This window comes from Brachyhypopomus gauderio, chromosome 11 (assembly GCF_052324685.1).
Source record: "Brachyhypopomus gauderio isolate BG-103 chromosome 11, BGAUD_0.2, whole genome shotgun sequence".
Classification (NCBI taxonomy): Eukaryota; Metazoa; Chordata; class Actinopteri; order Gymnotiformes; family Hypopomidae; genus Brachyhypopomus; species Brachyhypopomus gauderio.
The window spans coordinates 1478577-1500000 of NC_135221.1; the positions used below are offsets into that span (position 1 = coordinate 1478577).

Consider the following 21424-nt stretch of genomic DNA (forward strand, 5'->3'; position numbering starts at 1 on the left):
GGTATTAATATGGCTGGTTGGGTGTGGTATTAATATGGCTGGTTGGGTGTGGTATTAATATGGTTGGTTGGGTGTGGTATTAATACGGCTGGTTGGGTGTGGTATTAATATGGCTGGTTGGGTGTGGTATTAATATGGTTGGTTGGGTGTGGGTGTGGTATTAATATGGCTGGTTGGGTGTGGGTGTGGTATTAATATGGCTGGTTGGGTGTGGTATTAATATGGTTGGTTGGGTGTGGTATTAATATGGCTGGTTGGGTGTGGTATTAATATGGCTGGTTGGGTGTGGTATTAATATGGTTGGTTGGGTGTGGTATTAATATGGCTGGTTGGGTGTGGTATTAATATGGCTGGTTGGGTGTGGTATTAATATGGTTGGTTGGGTGTGGGTGTGGTATTAATATGGCTGGTTGGGTGTGGTATTAATATGGTTGGTTGGGTGTGGGTGTGGTATTAATATGGTTGGTTGGGTGTGGTATTAATATGGCTGGTTGGGTGTTGTATTAATATGGTTGGTTGGGTGTGGTATTAATATGGCTGGTTGGGTGTGGTATTAATACGGCTGGTTGGGTGTGGTATTAATATGGTTGGTTGGGTGTGGTATTAATATGGCTGGTTGGGTGTGGTATTAATACGGCTGGTTGGGTGTGGTATTAATATGGTTGGTTGGGTGTGGTATTAATATGGCTGGTTGGGTGTGGTATTAATATGGCTGGTTGGGTGTGGTATTAATATGGTTGGTTGGGTGTGGGTGTGGTATTAATATGGCTGGTTGGGTGTGGTATTAATATGGTTGGTTGGGTGTGGGTGTGGTATTAATATGGTTGGTTGGGTGTGGTATTAATATGGCTGGTTGGGTGTGGTATTAATATGGCTGGTTGGGTGTGGTATTAATATGGCTGGTTGGGTGTGGTATTAATATGGCTGGTTGGGTGTGGTATTAATACGGCTGGTTGGGTGTGGTATTAATACGGCTGGTTGGGTGTGGTATTAATACGGCTGGTTGGGTGTGGTATTAATACGGCTGGTTGGGTGTGGTATTAATACGGCTGGTTGGGTGTGGTATTAATACGGCTGGTTGGGTGTGGTATTAATACGGCTGGTTGGGTGTGGTATTAATACGGCTGGTTGGGTGTGGTATTAATATGGCTCGTTGGGTGTGGTATTAATATGGCTGGTTGGGTGTGGTATTAATATGGCTGGTTGGGTGTGGTTTTAATATGGCTGGTTGGGTGTGGTATTAATATGGCTGGTTGGGTGTGGTTTTAATATGGCTGGTTGGGTGTGGTTTTAATATGGCTGGTTGGGTGTGGTATTAATATGGCTGGTTGGGTGTGGTATTATTATGGCTGGTTGGGTGTGGTTTTAATATGGCTGGTTGGGTGTGGTTTTAATATGGCTGGTTGGGTGTGGTTTTAATATGGCTGGTTGGGTGTGGTTTTAATATGGCTGGTTGGGTGTGGTGTTAATATGGCTGGTTGGGTGTGGTGTTAATACGGTTGGTTGGGTGTGGGTGTAGTATTAATACGGTTGGTTGGGTGTGGTGTTAATACGGTTGGGTCTTGCTGTGTTTGGTGCACTTTGCTTGACCTCATCTGCCCCCTGTGGTGGTTGGACCTGCCTGCTACAGAATTGGCTTGGGTTATTAATCATTGATGGCTTGGGTCAGCCCACCTTCAGCCCTCTTCATTGTTTGTGTGTGTGTGTGTGTGTGTGTGTGTGTGTGTGTGTGTGTGTGTGTGTGTGTGTGTGTGTGTGTGTGTGTGTGTGTGTGTGTGTGTGTGTAGGCCTGTTGGTGTAGTGGGAGAAAGGAAGAAAAGAGAAGGTGTGTTTGGCAGGAATCCAGACAAAGAGGTGCATGTTTGTGTGTGTGTGTGTGTAGGTGAATACAAATGGACACACGAGGATTCTACTCTCATCTCTTTCTTTCTCTTGACTGCCAGTTCTTTCTGTTTCTAACGAAAATTGTGTGATGGTCCGATAAACTATAACAGCACAGCCGTTACCTCCCGCCACAGACATAAACACCACTATCATCTGTGTGTGTGTGTGTGTGTGCGTGTGTGTGTGCGCGATTGCTTTTGATTGCCTGTGTGTAGCTCGTATCAGTAAGGCCAGACCACTGACATTTTGTCAATAAAAAGAGCAAGAAAACTTCACTCTTCTGGGGCAATCACCACTTGACCTTACACACACATACATACACCATACTTACACACACACCATAGTTACACACACATACACCATAGTTACACACACATACATACACCGTAGTTACACACACATACATACACCATACTTACACACACATACATACACCATACTTACACACACATACATACACCATACTTACACACACACCATAGTTACACACACATACACCGTAGTTACACACACATACATACACCATACTTGCACACACATACATACACCATAGTTACACACGCATACATACACCATACTTACACGCACACATACACTGTAGTTACACACACATACATACACCATACTTACACACACACCATAGTTACACGCACATACACCGTAGTTACACACACATACATACACCATACTTACACACACACCATAGTTACACACACATACATACACCGTAGTTACACACACATACATACACCGTAGTTACACACACATACATACACCGTAGTTACACACACATACATACACCATACTTACATACACCATACTTAAACACACATACATACACCATAGTTACACACGCATACATACACCATACTTACACGCACACATACACTGTAGTTACAGACACATACATACACCATACTTACACACACACAAGCCGGGTTTCCATCCAAACCTTTCGAAAAAATAATGCGCAATTTCCAAGTTTCGGCAGAAAAAAATGCGAATTAAGCCTCGTTTCCATTCATTACAGTTATGCGAATAAACTTTAGATCACGTGAGAGGACGCCAAACAATAGTGGTTTTACGTCCATCTGACAGTTACGCATTTTTGCACTTTGAGGTTTTGAAACATTTTTTTATTTTTCTTTTCTATACATGGAGAAGTTAAATTCAATTTTTGCTCTCTCCAGAACTGTTTTTGTATGCATTTGCCATGTTTACATCGCGATCATGTACAGAACCACATGACTTGAGGCATGATACGTCATCGTTTATGCGAAAAACCCTTTTCCATCCAGTTTTTCCGAATTTTGGCGATGCGATAGTCTAACTTTTCCACCTCCTCCTAGCGTAAAAATCTTTTTGCGATATTTGGGGCTTTTTTCGAATTTTGGTCTTTTTCCATCCAGCATTTTCAAAATGCGCAAAAACTCAGTGGATAGAAAACCCTCTACACCAGGGGTGCCCACAGTTTTCAGCTTGCGAGCTACTTATAAGATGACGAAGTCAGAAAGATCTACCGGGGTGGCGGCGAATGTAATTTGTTGAGCGGGGGGGGGGGGGGGGGGGGGGGGGGGGGTGGCGAACGTAATTTGTTGACCGGGGGGGGGGGGGGGGGGGGGGGGGCGGTGAACGTAATTTGTTGAGTGGATTGCAGATTGGCTACCGTGAATGTCAATCAAAATACAACCGTCAGTGCAGATGTGCGATTCTTCTACTACTGTTACTCGACGTAATGAGCACCCCTGCTCTACACACCGTAGTTACACACACATACATACACCATACTTACACACACACATACTGTAGTTACACACACATACATACACCATACTTACACACACACACATACACTGTAGTTACACACACACACACATACACTGTAGTTACACACACACACACACCGTAGTTACACACACACACAGACATACACCATACTTACACACACACATACATACACCATACTTACACACACACATACATACACCATACTTACACACACACATACCGAGGTTACACACACATACATACACCATACTTACACACACACACACCGTAGTTACACACACACACACCGTAGTTACACACACATACATACACCATACTTACACACACACACACACTGTAGTTACACACACATACATACACTATACTTACACACACCGTAGTTACACACACATACATACACCATACTTACACATACACCGTAGTTACACACACACATACACCGTAGTTACACACACACATACACCGTAGTTACACACACACATACATGCACCATACTTACACACACACACATGCACCATACTTACACACACACACATGCACCATACTTACACACACACGTACATAGTTACACACACATACATGCACCATACTTACACACACATACATGCACCATACTTACACACACACACGTACACCGTAGTTACACACACATACATACACCATACTTACACACACATACATACACCATAGTTACACACACACGCACGTACATCGTAGTTACACACACACACACACACGTATACACAAACCTATACACACGTACACCATACTTACACACACATGAACAACATATGTATACACATGTTATACAGGACTCAAGTCTACTTCATCTTACTCATTGTGTGTTTAGATGAATAGGGCAGTGTTAAAGTTCTCAGCAGAGTTGTATAGTAACGAAGTAGAACTACTTCACTACTGTACTTAAGTACTAAAATGCTGTATCTGTACTTTACTGGAGTATTATTTTTTCTCCTACTTCCACTTTTACTTCACTACATATTTTCCATCAGTTTAATACTTTTACTACGATACATTTTTTACGTGCTGTATAGTTACTCGTTACAATTATAAACATGTTAGCTGGCGCTGTCACCGGGTCAAGCGATCAGTCTTATGAGAAAACTGCGCATGCTCTGGTCGCGTCTCGTTTACCCTGCTGCTGCCTTCACTGAACACTTGAGCTTCATAATCTAGGTTCACTCGACACGTCGTGACTGCCGCAAGGGTCCGCACGGCAAAAAACTCTTTTTGGGCTCCGCCCATGCATGCTGGCCACGCGTGAGGTCGCGTCGCGAGGTCGTGCACCTGTCGATTTTTGTGTGTGCGAAGTTACAAGGTGGAAATCATGCACTTGTACGACACTTTCAATGTCCATTTTCAGTATTTTCAAGCACCTTCAGCTTAATTTACACATTTAAAAATTCACTTCCGAACTTGAAGAAATACATCTGTGCGTTATATTTGTAACTTACATTGAAGACATGCCAGCTTTAGCTGTCAGTAAGCACTAGTTAGGTTAGATATCTTAGCCAACTAACCTAATTATGTTTATGATGTGCTGCAGTATTCACTTAACATTAGCTGGCAATAAAGGCGGTCACGCTGAGTTGTGTTATTAGCAACAGTAATTCGTGTCTCTTTGTGCTGACTAATCGTGCCCATTTTTATAGTGTAGTGTTTTTATAGGTTAAGAGCATTTATTGAGGGTAAATGGATATATTGTATGTCCACAATACACCTCGTTTTCTCAGCTAAATTAAGCCGAACTTGAACTTCTGCATAAAACCTACAACATAGCGGGACATAGGTTATCTGTTTTTTGTGTACGAAGTTTTAAGCCCAGTTTTTCAAGTTGCTACTTGTTTTTACCTACAGAACACTTGTATTTGTGGTCTTTGACAGCTTTGATTTGTAAGTGATACATAAAAACAATTGATGATCAAACTTTGACGGCTTTCTTTAACGAATTGAAATGAATTGTACTTTTTACTTTTAGTACTTGAGGAATACATTTTAGAATAAACTACTTGCAATACATAAGTACAAAAAATGATGTACTTCTACTTAAGTAAAGTTTTTAAAGAACACTTCAACTTCTACTCAAGTCAATGTTTTGATAGAGTAGGGGAGACCGGGTATGGTTGTAACACTTTTTGCTTCAGCACCTGTAACTCACTGAATTTTTGAGCTAGACTTCTCAAACTTTTATACAAAGTACACCCATTTGTTTATTACAAAGTGCACCAATTCAAACTTCAATTGAAATATCACAGCTGTCGTGAGTTGATGTCAAATACAAGGTGTTCCCTTGCTGGGGTAAGTTGTAACAATTAGCAGAGGTGGGGACTCGAGTCACATGACTTGGACTCGAGTCAGACTCGAGTCATTAATATTAAGACTTTTGACTTGACTTAAAAAAAAATATTCAGAGACTTAGACTTGGACTTTTACATCAATAACTTGGGACTTGAATTGGACTTGAACCTGTTTACTTGCAAAGACTTGATTTTTTTTTTTTACCCCAAATCTAAATTTTAAAACGCATATAAATGTTTATAAAGTGCGCCCCATTAATTTCATTTCCGTCCTTCTGACGCAGACCGGCGTTACACCAGATTCTGTGACCGTCGAGTTTTGTGACCACAGGGGGCGCTATTTCACAGTTTCTGTTCAGAGGCACAAACGCTTTACGAATGCTATGTAAACTACGCTGATGCACTTTCTTTACTCGTTTTGTTGGTGTCCACGAGCCAAAATATGACAGATGTTTATATTTACATTTATCGTCTCTTAATTACATAAATGTACTTAAACAAGATTTACCATCCCCTCACCATTGCAGCCAACAAAGAAATCATGAATGGGATGTACAGGTGAGCCTTTTTAACTGGGGTCACCAATTCTGACGGCAGCCATCAGAATATGTGACCCCACTGAATCTCCAGGTAACAATAGTACACCGTGACCCCACAATAACAGAAAACAATGAAAAAATAACCCTAACCTTTTATTAGTCTATATTTAAACATTTTATCCAAATGTTTAGAATAACCATTCGTAATGACAGCATCTTGCTTACGATGAAGCTTGCTATTTTCGTGTAAAATGATGTAACTTCCTGCTTTCCTCCTGTACAGACGCTTTTCTGTCAGCTCTGCTTGTCCTTTCATTTATTTGAGTTATATCTACAAGTTCAAGTTATTTTTACAAGTTAAAAGGATCCATTACTCGTTACTTCACTTGGTAAGCTTTTTTACATTCATCTATAAAGGATTATTTAGCATTTTTTACATTCCGACAGTCCGACACTGCGAGTGAACTGTTTTTTGCGCCTCATCCTTGTGAGTGGTTTTGTGCACTGTTTTATCAGCAGCTGATACTGTTTTCAGCTGTGAAATACCTGCCAGAACTTATTGGGTGTTATTTTTGCACTTTGGATTTTTAACTTGGATATTTGAGCCTTGTGCCCGGTGCTTTTGCGATTATGCCTCATGCTTCCACATCATCTATTTGCTCTGAGTGTATCAAACTGTCTCAGAGGGTTGCAGAACTTCAGGAAAGAATCCATACCTTACATTCTATAAGGGAGGAGGAAGAATATCTGGACTCGATTCTTGCCACACAAACCGCTGACAAAACCGTCCCTGTGACTGGCAAAGAAAGAGACGTTTCTCTCCATTGTCGCTGGGATGTACTGGGGGCAAAGCCTAAGCTCATCTTGGCCTCAACTCCTAATCCTGTTAACAACAACAATGATAAGGGCTGGACTCTTGTTCGGGGGAAGGAACGTAGCAGAAACCAGCACAGCAGCGGCGGCAAGCAGCAATCTTCAGAACAGAACATTCTTCTCGATAACAGATATGAAGCTCTTGCCTCAACTGAAGTAGCAGAAACTGAGCAGTCTCATCACAACGTACTGCCTCCCTCTCCAGGACATCAAGGACATCAAACGCACCCCAATCAGCATCAGAGATCCGACTCCAGTCTGGCTGCTAAGCTTGCAAATAACTCTGGCCATTCGCGGACCAACCACCAGGCTGCCAACTGTGTTAGCCAGCAGCATGCTAACAAGCATGCTAAGAGGGTTAGCCATCGGGATGCTAACCATGTTGGCCATCGGGGGTGGTAACCATGTTGGCCATCGGGGTGGTAACCATGTTGGCCATCGGGGTGGTAACCATGCTGGCCATCGGGGTGGTAACCATGCTGGCCATCGGGGTGGTAACCATGCTGGCCATCGGGGTGGTAACCATGTTGGCCATCGGGGTGGTAACCATGTTAGCCGCCGAGGCATTAACGGTGAAAGAAGACGAGGAACACCGCCACAGCCCAAAACGCTGCTAATCGGGGACTCAGTCATCAGAGATGTATGGAGCAACAGTATTAAGGCCTTTTGCTTTCCTCGTGTTACTGTCTGTGAAGTGATACCCATGATTCCACACATATTGCATGACCATCTAGCTACGGAAAGACTGATTGTACATGTCGGCTCTAGCGATGTTTACAAACAACAGTCTGAGATACTGAAACAGGATTTTAACCATCTGCTCGACATTCTGGAGTTTTCCCGGTGTGAAGTGTTCATTTCTGGACCGATACCAACTGCACGTCGAGGCAGTGGTCACTTTACCAGACTGCTGGCTCTAAACAGCTGGCTCACTACAGCCTGTGCACATCGGAAGGTAAACTTCATTGACAATTTCAACATTTTTTGGAGGCGTCCTGAGCTTTTTAAACCTGATCAGCTTCACCCTAACAGGGCTGGGACTCAAATGCTTGTGGACAATCTAATGTATGGAATCACTCACATGCGGAATCTGCACCCAACCGCCAGCAGTAACGTCAGTAATGTCAGTCAAAGGAGCCCACCATCTCCTGTCAGAGAATCTGTCCACAGTCTCAGAGGTAAACTCCAGGAGATTGAAGAGGTTCTGCAACACTACAGTCTGCTGTCTTGCAGGAACTCACCCACTTCTCCTGCACACTCAGTGAATTCTCAGGTCTGACACACTGGAACCCATGCTCCTAGTCAGTGCTACATTCCAGTTATTTTAAATAGCCGGTGGCATGGCTCTCAGAATCTAAATAAAAATGTAATCAGAAGAAAACATAAGGGTACAAAACATTGTAACAAACAAAATTTGATCCCAGTGAAATGCACAAGTGATGTAAGCGATGCTGATCAAACACATCAAGTCTTCAAAGTCTCCTTACTAAATGTCCGCTCACTCACAAACAAGTCTTTTATAATAGCTAAATTAATTGAAGATTACTGTCTGGACTTTCTTTTTCTAACAGAGACTTGGCTTGATAGCAATGGAGCAATAGTGCTAAATGAAGCTTCACCTCCCGACTTTAACTATTTTAATGTCTCCAGAGTAAATAAGAGAGGTGGTGGTGTTGCATGTTTTTACCATAAAGCATTCCGATGTAAGCAGATCTCATTAGGGGAACATCCTACGTTTGAATATCTGGCAGTACAACTCAACAGTACTTATTCAGTTCTTTTGATTGTTATCTATCATCCTCCCAGACTACATGCAGATTTTCTTGAAGATTTTGAAGAAATGCTTTCAAGGATTTTAATTGATTTTGATTATGTTTTAATTGCTGGGGATTTTAATATTCACATGGATATATCCACAAATCCAATCACTTCAGAATTCATGAGGATGCTTAACTCTTTTGATCTCATACAGCATGTATCAGGCCCAACTCATAAGCATGGCCACATTTTAGATTTGGTCATTTCTAAACGTATAGAGGTTAATAATACTGAAATTACTGATGTTGCAATCTCTGACCATTTTGGTGTATTTTTCAACATGTCATTATCTACTAGAACACTCAGTGAAAAGCGCACAATAACCAAGCGTTATCTCAGTACTGGCAGTGCCGTGGCCTTCACAGACATGATACAGTCCCTCCCTCCCCTCTCAGAAAATGGGAATGAGCTAGTTGAAACATTCACACACAGAGTTAGGAACTGTATTGATGCTGTGGCACCAAAGGTAACTAAAATAATCTCTGGTAAAATTAAGATGCCCTGGAGAAACACTCCATCTATTGTAAAATTTAGGCAAGATTGTAGGCAGGCTGAGAGACGTTGGCGAAAGTCAAAATTGCAAGTACATTTTGATATTTATAAAACAACATTGCAGAATTACAACAGTGAAGTGAAATCAGCAAGGAAAAACTATTTCTCTACCTTAATCAATTCATCCAATAATAACTCAGCTGTCTTGTTCAGAAGCATAGATCAGCTAGTAAACCCCACCTCCTGTGGCTTCCCTGAGACTGTTTCAGTTGAAAAATGTGAGGAGTTTGCTATATTTTTTAGGGACAAGATTACTAGTATAAGGCAGAACATAGCAACAAGCACTAATAGACCATCAACCCTTATATCAGTTACTCAGCCTAACTTTAATATGTCTTATTTCCAAGAAGTTGACATGGTAACACTACTTGATGTGATTTCATCACTAAAATCCTCTACTTGTGAACTGGACCCTTTACCAACAAGCTTTTTCAAGCAGGTTCTGAGCTCATTAGCAAATGAAGTTCTAACGGTTGTTAATCAGTCTCTGCAATTGGGTGAATTCCCTAAAATTTTTAAAACTGCAATGGTTAAACCACTATTAAAGAATAGAAATCTTGATCCCACAATTCTTAATAATTATCGACCTATATCTAACCTTTCCTTTCTTAGCAAAATCATTGAAAAAGTAGTGTCAATCCAGTTGAATGACTATGTCAAAGTAAATCAAATAAATGACACTTTTCAATCTGGTTTCAGAGCTCTCCACAGCACTGAAACAGCCCTAGTTAAGGTAGTAAATGACTTGAGATTGAATAAGGATGCAGGCAAACTCTCAGTCCTTTTTCTGCTAGATTTAAGCGCCGCTTTTGACACCGTTGATCATGAAATACTTCTTGATCGACTACAGAGCTGGGTAGGCCTTAGTGGCTTAGTCTTAGACTGGTTTAGATCGTACCTAACTGGGCGTGATTACTATGTAGCATTAGGTACCTCTTCCTCCACACGTCAAAAAATAACTTGTGGTGTCCCCCAAGGATCAATCCTTGGGCCGTTACTATTCAACCTATATATGCTTCCATTACCACACATCATTAATAAACATGGTATTAGTTATCATCAATATGCAGATGACACTCAACTTTATATTTCGCTAGAACCTAAAGCCCTAAAATCAATTTGCTCACTGTTTGACTGCATAGATGATATACAGACATGGATGTCTGACAATTTTCTGCAGTTAAATAAACAGAAGACAGAGGTTCTTGTTCTAGGCAGTGATTCACAAAGGAATGATGTCCAGACTTATTTAAATCAAATGAATCTGAAAGCCAGACAATGTGTTAAGAACCTGGGCGTCACCTTTGATAATGAGCTCAGCTTCAAATCACACATCATGACTACATGCAAGACAGCTTACTTTCATCTTCGAAACATCACTAAGGTCCGAGATATGCTCTCTCCTGCTGACAGTGAAAAACTTGTCCATGCATTTATCACATCAAGGCTAGATTATTGTAACGCTGTTCTATCTGCTCTTCCAAAGAGCTCTATTTCGCACCTACAGCGAGTTCAGAACGCGGCTGCAAGGGTTCTGACCCGCAGGAGAAAGAGAGATCATATTACACCTGCACTCCACTCACTGCACTGGTTACCTGTCAGCTTTAGAATAGATTTTAAGGTTCTAGTCATGGTTTTTAAATGTCTTCATGGTCTTGCCCCTCTTTACCTAAGTGAAATGATGGTTAGATATGTTCCAGTCAGGTCTCTCAGGTCTTCAAACAGTAATCTACTGGTGATTCCTAAAAGCCGATTAAAGATTGGCGAGGGTGCTTTTAGCCACTATGGCCCAAAGCTCTGGAATTCTCTTCCTGAAGAGCTCAGAGGCATTTCATCCCTGCATAGTTTTAAGAGCAGTCTCAAAACATTCCTGTTTAGATCCGCTTTTAGTTAAAACTATTAAGATAGTTTCTTATCTTATTTACTTTACTTTTTATTATCTTACTTACTTCACTTTTAACTTTTTATGTTATTTTAATATTTTTATCTTTAATTTCTTTTAAAATTTTCTTCTGTCTTTTTGTCTTTGTCTTATCTCCTTTTAATGTTTCTTTTATTTATACTGTAAAGCACTTTGAGTTACATGTATGTATGAAAGGTGCTATACAAATAAAGATTATTATTATTATTATTATTATAACGAAACATTCTTGTTTAAGTACATTTATGTAATTAAGAGAAGATAAAATGTAAATGATCTGTCATCTTTTGGCTGGCGGACACCAACAAAACGAGTAAAGAAACGCATCAGCGTAGCATTCATAAAGCGATGGTGCCTGTAAAAAAAAAAAAGACTCGAAAGGACTTGAAATTCCAAGTTTCAGACTTGGGACTTGACTTGATGGTTGCATGTCTTGACTCGAGACTTGACTTGAGTTGACTGTCTTTGCTTGAGACTTGACTCGGGACTTGAGGATAAAGACTTGGACTTACTTGAGACTTGCAAAACACTGACTTGGTCCCACCTCTGACAATTAGACAAAAGAAGCAAAAACAGAGGCCACACCATGCAATATGCTTCAAAAATAATTTTTTTAAAATGAAATAGCAATCCAGAACAATGTATCTCTCTCTGTGACTGACCATAACTCATGTCCACTTTCTGTTTTACTCAGAAGTGTGTGTTTGGGTGTGGGTGTATATGGGTGTGTAAATTAGTGTACTAGAACAAACTTATTTAACAATATGTATGCTTAATGAACACTAATACAATGTACCTGTGTAAAGAACATGTAGGTCAAATAATAAAGTGTGTATGTGTGTGTGTTACATGGCAGATACTTTTGCAACTGATCTGATTGACTTGCTCTTCTTTGTGACCTCATCAGATGCTGGCACACCTCTGTCAGTCTTTTCTTTAAAATGATTCAAAATCAAGTAAGTTTTCTTAGTTGTATGTAAGGTGATGGTTGTAAAACTGTTACAACCCACCCCACCCCTGTCAGCCATTGTTTAACTAGCTGTATTTGCAAGGTGATTTGAAATGAACAGGGGAAAAATGCATCACAATTTACCTGAGAAACTACAGTTTAATGTAATATAATTCATATGGTTTTATCTGCAATAGTATAAGTACTAAACAAAATATAGTCTTCAAAAATTTATCAAAATCAGTTTTTTCTCTATAGAATCTGCATGTGTCTGTTTCCAGCCTTGATATTCACCATGTGGGATCAGGGAGGAATTGGGTAAATACTGGAATGATCATATGACTCCTATCTTATCCGTGATTGGTGGAACTGAAGGTGTTACAACTCTCCCCATGTTACAACCATACCCGTACGTTTACTCAAGTATGGGTCTCTAATACTTTATACATGTCTGGTTCTCAGTGTGTGTGAAGATGGAGGTGTGAAAGCCAGACGGTAGAGGACCAAGCTCAGGGTCAGAGGAGCTGAGGTCACCATTAAAGAGGGGAGAGGTCATGAATACAGTTCGAGAGGTGAAAGGTCAAAACTGTGTGCAGCTGTGAGAGTCGTTGCCATTCTGGTTGCACAGGAGGGCCAACAGCACACGGGGCTCAGACGGCAGGAGGGAGATGGAATGAGAACATGTAATCTGGCAAAATGTCCTAATCCCAGTTCAGCTGAGACAGGTCAGCCTGATACTCTCATCTAATCCCAGTTCAGCTGAGACGGGTCAGCCTGATACTCTCATCCTAACACCAGTTCAGTTCTCAGTGGGCGACCCTTAGCTGCATCAGATACTGTTGTGGCAAAATCAGAAAAAGAACACAGCCTCCATAAACAAGAACACAACCTACAAAAACACATTCTCCACAAACAACATTGTCTCCATAAACAACACAGTCTCTACACGCCCAGATCCAGCACTACTGCCATTTGCAATACATGCCAAAATTCATTTTGCTTGAATTTCACTTTAATACAAAATAAATAAACGAATGAATCTGAAATAAAACAAAGTAATTGCCTGGTTTGTAAGGTGTGTGTATGTGTGTGCCAGTGTGTGTGCGTGCCTGTGCATCCCAGCACAGTGGGAGTGTTTGAATGTGTTCACATTTGTAATTCTTATATAGTATTTACTGGTTCGCCTGTTTCAATTTACACCATGTGTGCTAATGAGGCAACCCCCAGGGGGCGCTAGTGCCTGACTGAGCCCACGCCCTGCTCTCCTCTTGTTTTTGACAATAATCCCCATTGGGGCTCGGCAGGCCGACAGGAAGCAGTGTTTGTGTCCTGAGGATCAGACGTGTTTTATTTCCACTGCGCCGAGGGAAAGATTTTGGGTCCCAGTCAGCAAAGGAGCAGCCATATCCATGGCAACCGTGACAGACGTGAAAATGAAGAGCCTGTTTGTTTATTTTTCTTTGTCATCTCTCACTGTCGGATCATATCCAGAAGAGTCTTCAAGGACGACAGAAACAACGAACAGCCAAGAAGTGAATGATCATTCATGCCAAATGATTCTTATTGGACCTGTCCTGACGGGACTGTTTACATGTGGCCTCATCAGGCTTCTTGTGTTTATGCTGCTCATAGTGCAGGGCAGGACAGGACAGGACAGGACAGCCTGCTCATACGAGTGTAGTCCAGAGGACCGTCCATGTCTTGGTTTCCCCTGTCTGGTGGACGTTAGTGGGGGACAGATGTCTCACACTGGAGCCCACTAGCACCCCCACCCAGCACCACTGTACCCAACACTGGAGCTCCATGACTGGAGGGAGGGACCCAATGTCTTGACACACTGAGACTCTGTACCCTCTCCTGATTGGCTTAACTGTGATCCTATTACCTTCACTGGGACATGGAGGGGGTGGCTCTTGTCCGACTGCCTTGCCAATAAAGGAAATGTAATGGTCTTGACTAATAAACCACATCCTTATTATGACTTATTATTCATCTGTAATCATATTTGCTCTAATTAATTTCTGTTGGTAAAATGCCCTTAAGACAGCCTGTTGCCCCAGTGCAGTGTGGGTCAGACTGCTGCTTTGGGATTTTGCTAAACTATTTCTATACTTACAGTAATCAGCCCACCTCAGAGTAGTTATGGCCACTCATGTGCTTTATTAGTGAGGAAACAATAAACTCCCACTATAATCAAATATGATTATGGATCTGAATGAAAAATGGGCTGTTTTACAGTCTGAAGGATGGTGTTGTGCTGTTTCCACGGCAGCAGCGTCTGTGAGCACACTCGCTGGGACTGTGGGCTTGCTCCACTCACACCACACACTTCAAATGGATCAAACATAGTCCCTTAACAATACAGTGTATTACCTTCAAACCATCTTCAATTTATCTTTAAGAATTGAAATCATCTTATTATTACACAAAGAATAAATCACAACTTTTGTCTGACTGGCAGTGGAGGCAATTATTTCTGTTAACCTAAATTAAGATTTTAAATTTTGATTTTCAATATGAATACAAATCCTTCATTTCACTCTGACAAACCACTCCCCTGAGAGACCACACACCTGAGAGACCACACACCTGAGCCCCTACAACAAACTCTCAGGTTCACACACACACACACACACACCTGGGCCCGTACAACAGCTTATCAGGTTCACACACACATACACACCTGAGCCCCTGCAACAGACTCTCAGGTTCACACACACACACACTTTCTCTCATGCTCTCTCTCTCTCTTTCCACACGCACACTCTTTCTCTCATGCTCTCTCTCTCACACACACATACACACACTCTCTCTCTCTCTTTCTCTCACTCACACACACACACACTGTGGGTATCCCAGACTGAAAGTGTTTACCTGCAGGATAGACACATATCAAATTGCCTTCAGTAAGAATGCAGTGGATCTTCAATCTCCTGCTGTTAAGTAGGTTAGAAAATGCTGGATAATGATCGTCCTTCATTTTAAAAAGATTGTTTATTCATTACAACAACTCATAAATTGTCACTTAAAAAATATTGGTTCCTAGATTAAAATGTTCATCTTTTATGTAACAATATGAACAATAAAACCTAGTGCACGCCCAAGCTCCAGTTACCATGGCAATTATTATATAATTCATTGAAAAGGATGTAAGGATGTTTAATTTTGTCCTAATGCAACATTTCATGGTTATTAAAAAAGATGTACATAATTCTCCTCTTTCTTGGTTTTAATTCAGATTTCTGGATGAAACGTGTGTGTGAAGGAGAGGCAGAAGACACTCAGATACATCCAAAAGTAATTTTTGACATATTAGACACATTCTTCATGTTTTTTTTTTCAGTGTATTCCTGTGCTGCTGAATGAGTCTGATATTGCGTGTGTGTAGCGGAGATACTACCCCTAACCCTAGCTGATAAACACAGTGTTGTGGTGATGTGATGAAGGCCACAGTGGCCTTGAGGAAACAAAGCAGGTCATGTTGGGCCTAGTGAGACTGTACCATCTCTACAGTGATCTCCTAGCATGCTCTGAGCAGTGATCTCCCAGCATGCTCTGCGCAGTGATCTCCCAGCATGCTCTGCGCAGTGATCTCCCAGCATGCTTGTCTTGTATGTTGTGTGTGTGTAATGTAATGTAATGTATTGATATTTATTGTAATGTAATATAACGTGATATCATGTACTGTAATGTAATATAATGCAGTAATTCAGTCACCAGCCTCTGATGCTGCCTAATAATATAAATATACAAATAGACTGTTGGATATGTACAGAAATGTTGCAGTGTGTCTAGCGACAGATGAACAAAGAACCATCACCCTAAACCCTCACCCTAAACCCTCACCCTAACTCCAGAGCCATGTCCTATGCAGCTTGCTGTATGGTAAACTGGACTATGGAATTAGCGCTTCTATGATAAACAGACACAGCAGTGATGTGATTATGTATTATAAAGGTGCACAACACATAAGAGAAATATGTTTCAAACAGGTTTGTTTGATCAACAATCTGGATGTTTTAGGGCTAAATTGAATAATTTTATGTACACTGATCATTATCAGCTTTCTAAAACTAATAATTACATGCATCCACATGTCTGGCTTGCACAAGCATGTCAGATTAATCAATACTTAAAATATTCAGAAATATTGACTACAGTACAATATTATTGTAGCAAATCTTTGACTGGTGAGATCAAACACTTAGAACAAACACGTAATTTTGCTGCAAATTAATCCCTCGCAGTCTCTTTGCATGTGTAACACATTCCTGTATAGGAGATGCAGACATTTCCTTTGCTTGACCCGCATGTGTTATGGATGAGAGTTTTGCCCTGCAGTCACAGAGATCACGAGCTCAGCATATGTCCAGAGCAGAGTGCCAACCCCAAGCGGGCGTGTCTACAGCCCCAGACGGGCGTGCCAAGAGCACAGGTGTCGTACCAAACAGGAGGTCAGCTCACTGCCATATGTTCAGATCTCACTGAGTCAAGCAGACGCAGAGCTGGTAACGGTGGCGAACACTCACCATTAAACCAGAACAAGAGGAGAACATAGCATGTCTGTTGGAGTAGGTGAGGAGGATCAAAGGATGAGGAGAGGGGAGGAGATGAAAGGAGAGGAGAGGGGAGAAGGGTGGAGAAGTATGTCCTAATGAGCTCCTTGTCTCTGCTCCTAGGTTCTTCTGAGAGATGTTGGAGTTACTGGACCTCCTGGTTATTGTGGAATGATGGTGAGCAGACATGTTGGTGGGGGGGTCTCTGGTCCTGGTCTCGCTGTGTTTCGTTTGGTCTTGATGGAATTCAAATCTGTCAGGCACAGAGAGTGCTGGCCCGTCTGGAGTAGAAACAGCAGCTGCACTCCTGCAACAACACGGCATCCACTAACACTCCCAGGAACTAGAAGATAATTACTCTCTCACTGCAAAGGGTGGGTTAGGGTGAGGTGGGTGAGGGTGAGGTGGGTGAGGGTTAGGGTGGGTTAAGGTGAGGTGGGTGAGGGTTAGGGTGGGTTAAGGTGAGGTGGGTGAGGGTTAGGGTGAGGGTGGGTTAAGGTGAGGTGGGTGAGGGTTAGGGTGAGGGTGGGTTAGGGTGAGGTGGGTGAGGGTTAGGGTGGGTTAGGGTGAGGTGGGTGAGGGTGAGGGTGGGTGAGGGTGAGGTGGGTGAGGGTTAGGGTGAGGTGGGTGAGGGTGGGTTAGGGTGAGGGTGGGTTAGGGTGAGGGTGGGTGAGGGTGAGGGTGGGTGAGGGTGAGGGAGGGTGAGGGTGGGTGAGGGTGAGGGTGGGTTAGGGTGAGGGTGGGTTAGGGTGAGGTGGGTGAGGGTGGGTGAGGGTGGGTTAAGGTGAGGTGGGTGAGGGTGGGTTAGGGTTAGGGTGGGTTAAGGTGAGGTGGGTGAGGGTGGGTTAGGGTTAGGGTGGGTTAAGGTGAGGTGGGTGAGGGTGAGGTGGGTGAGGGTTAGGGTGGGTTAGGGTGAGGTGGGTGAGGGTTAGGGTGGGTTAAGGTGAGGTGGGTGAGGGTTAGGGTGAGGGTGGGTTAAGGTGAGGTGGGTGAGGGTTAGGGTGAGGGTGGGTTAAGGTGAGGTGGGTGAGGGTTAGGGTGGGTTAGGGTGAGGTGGGTGAGGGTTAGGATGAGGGTGGGTGAGGGTTAGGGTGAGGTGGGTGAGGGTTAGGGTGGGTTAGGGTGAGGTGGGTGAGGGTTAGGGTGAGGGTGGGTTAGGGTGAGGTGGGTTAGGGTGGGTTAGGGTGAGGTGGGTGAGGGTTAGGGTGGGTTAAGGTGAGGTGGGTGAGGGTTAGGGTGAGGTTGTATCTCAACCTGCTAAGGTCAGACTTTTCTGACGATGTTAATTAACATCACACATTCCCTTCCCACAATCATCCATGTCCTTGTAGCAAAGAGACTTACAGTGAGCTCAAGACTATTGCTGGAGGTTTTAACAAATCTTTTGTTGTCGACAAAATAAGTCATTTATGGTGTTGTTTTTTATTTTATCCAGTAGGAAATGTTTGATGTTTGATTGTGGAGTTCTGTGAAGTTGTAAACAGCCAAATCCAAAAACCAGTTATTGTGATTTAATCTTGTTGGACTTGCTGGATGCTCCATCAGGTGAGGGATACCCAGACTGGAGTGAGTGGGAGTGAGAGAGACTGGAGTGAGTGGGAGTGAGAGAGACTGGAGTGAGTGGGAGTGAGAGAGACTGGAGTGAGTGGGAGTGAGAGAGACTGGAGTGAGTGGGAGTGAGAGAGACTGGAGTGAGTGGGAGTGAGGGTGAGACTGGAGTGAGTGAGGGTGAGACTGGAGTGAGTGAGGGTGAGACTGGAGTGAGCGGGGGTGAGACTGGAGTGAGCGGGGGTGAGACTGGGGTGAGCGAGGGCCAGACCGGAGGATCATTGTGGAGCGATCGCACCCAGGATGGCTGGCGACAGCTCTGAGCCCTGATTTATTCTGGAGTTGCATTACTCTGATAGATTAAGATTAAAATGCATTCATCAATTCAGCGGCGGACATAATGCATTATTGCCTAGGAGTAAACAGGGTGTCTGTGCACCCAGAGAATCAATAAGGATAATTAAAACAGGGAAATGTAACGACCATTCTGTGTGTGTGTGTGTATATGTCTGTGTTTGTGTGCATGTGTGTGTGTGTATGTGCGTGTGTGTGTGCTACATACATTACAGGAATCATGTCTGAGGTTTGATGGGCAGCATCAAAAACATTCAAACCTGGAGGTACTTAAAAGATTAAACATAAATATTAAATATAGTACTATAATAAACTACTGAACTATACGTAATAAACTACTGAACTATTATAAACAACTGAACTATAATAATCTACTGAAAAACAGACTGCTGGTATATAACATTCTGGGAATAATTTAGTCCAGTATTTTAGTAATTAAGGTAGACTGTAATTATTCTGGAGTAAGGTAGACTGTAATTATTCTGGATTAAGGTAAACTACAACAGCCTTCTTCATTATTTCATACCTCCCAACTCTTTATTCCAAATGTGACCCCAGTATTCTGGCTGTGTGTTAAATGCTCACCTGGACCTTCACTTCTGTTCTGTGATGTATTGACATACAGGCTGTTTGTTAATCAGTCACTTTAAATCTCTTTGACATGGACTCAATATTGAACAATTTCAAAGGTTCAGGAACAGGAAACAGTCTCAGCTGGTACGTTGTACAGTGGCGACCCAACGTGCCTCCATCCTACAGCCCTGGGATGCTGCTGGCAAGATGATGACATCACGGTCCCAGGGGTGATGGTGGGTGGAAGTGTACCATATTTTGAATAATTTTATCTTTAAATGAATTATTAATTAATTATTAATGGGACATCACGGTCCCATTACGTTGGACAAGCTGATGACATCACGGTCCCATTACGTTGGACAAGCTGATGACATCACGGTCCCATTACCTTGGATAAGCTGATGACATCACGGTCCCATTACCTTGGATAAGATGATGACATCACGGTCCCATTACGTTGGACAAGCTGATGACATCACGGTCCCATTATGTTGGACAAGCTGATGACATCACGGTCTCATTACGTTGGACAAGCTGATGACATCACGGTCCCATTACCTTGGACAAGCTGATGACATCACGGTCTCATTACGTTGGACAAGCTGATGACATCACGGTCCCATTACGTTGGACAAGCTGATGACATCACGGTCCCATTATGTTGGACAAGCTGATGACATCACGGTCTCATTACGTTGGACAAGCTGATGACATCACGGTCCCATTACCTTGGACAAGCTGATGACATCACGGTCCCATTACGTTGGACAAGCTGATGACATCACGGTCCCATTACGTTGGACAAGCTGATGACATCACGGTCCCATTATGTTGGACAAGCTGATGACATCACGGTCTCATTATGTTGGACAAGCTGATGACATCACGGTCCCATTATGTTGGACAAGCTGATGACATCACGGTCTCATTACGTTGGACAAGCTGATGACATCACGGTCCCATTACCTTGGACAAGCTGATGACATCACGGTCCCATTACGTTGGACAAGCTGATGACATCACGGTCCCATTATGTTGGACAAGCTGATGACATCACGGTCTCATTACGTTGGACAAGCTGATGACATCACGGTCCCATTACGTTGGACAAGCTGATGACATCACGGTCCCATTACGTTGGACATGATGATGACATCACGGTCCCATTACCTTGGATAAGCTGATGACATCACGGTCCCATTACGTTGGACAAGCTGATGACATCACGGTCCCATTACGTTGGACAAGCTGATGACATCACGGTCCCATTACCTTGGACATGATGATGACATCACGGTCCCATTACCTTGGATAAGCTGATGACATCACGGTCCCATTACGTTGGACATGATGATGACATCACGGTCCCATTACCTTGGATAAGCTGATGACATCACGGTCCCATTACGTTGGACAAGCTGATGACATCACGGTCCCATTACGTTGGACAAGCTGATGACATCACGGTCCCATTACATTGGACATGATGATGACATCACGGTCCCATTACGTTGGACATGATGATGACATCACGGTCCCATTACGTTGGACAAGATGATGACATCACGGTCCCATTACGTTGGACAAGATGATGACATCACGGTCCCATTATGTTGGACAAGATAATGACATCACGGTCCCACTACGTTGGACAAGCTGATGACATCACGGTCCCTTTACCTTGGACAAGGTTGTGCCATGAGTTGCTGGCCCAGCTAGTTCATTAGATGGTCTATCATATTTCAGACCGT

General features: G+C 42.7%; 1 long non-coding RNA gene across 1 annotated transcript in view; it reads left to right on the plus strand.

Annotated features, from left to right (window-relative positions):
- LOC143527571 (uncharacterized) overlaps positions 1 to 16010 on the plus strand; it is a 33513-nt gene extending 17503 nt beyond the window's left edge. Inside the window, exon 4 of the long non-coding RNA XR_013134175.1 lies at positions 15878 to 16010. This is a non-coding gene — a long non-coding RNA (uncharacterized LOC143527571). The remainder of the gene's footprint in view (positions 1 to 15877) is intronic.
- The last annotated feature ends 5414 nt before the right edge of the window (positions 16011 to 21424 follow it).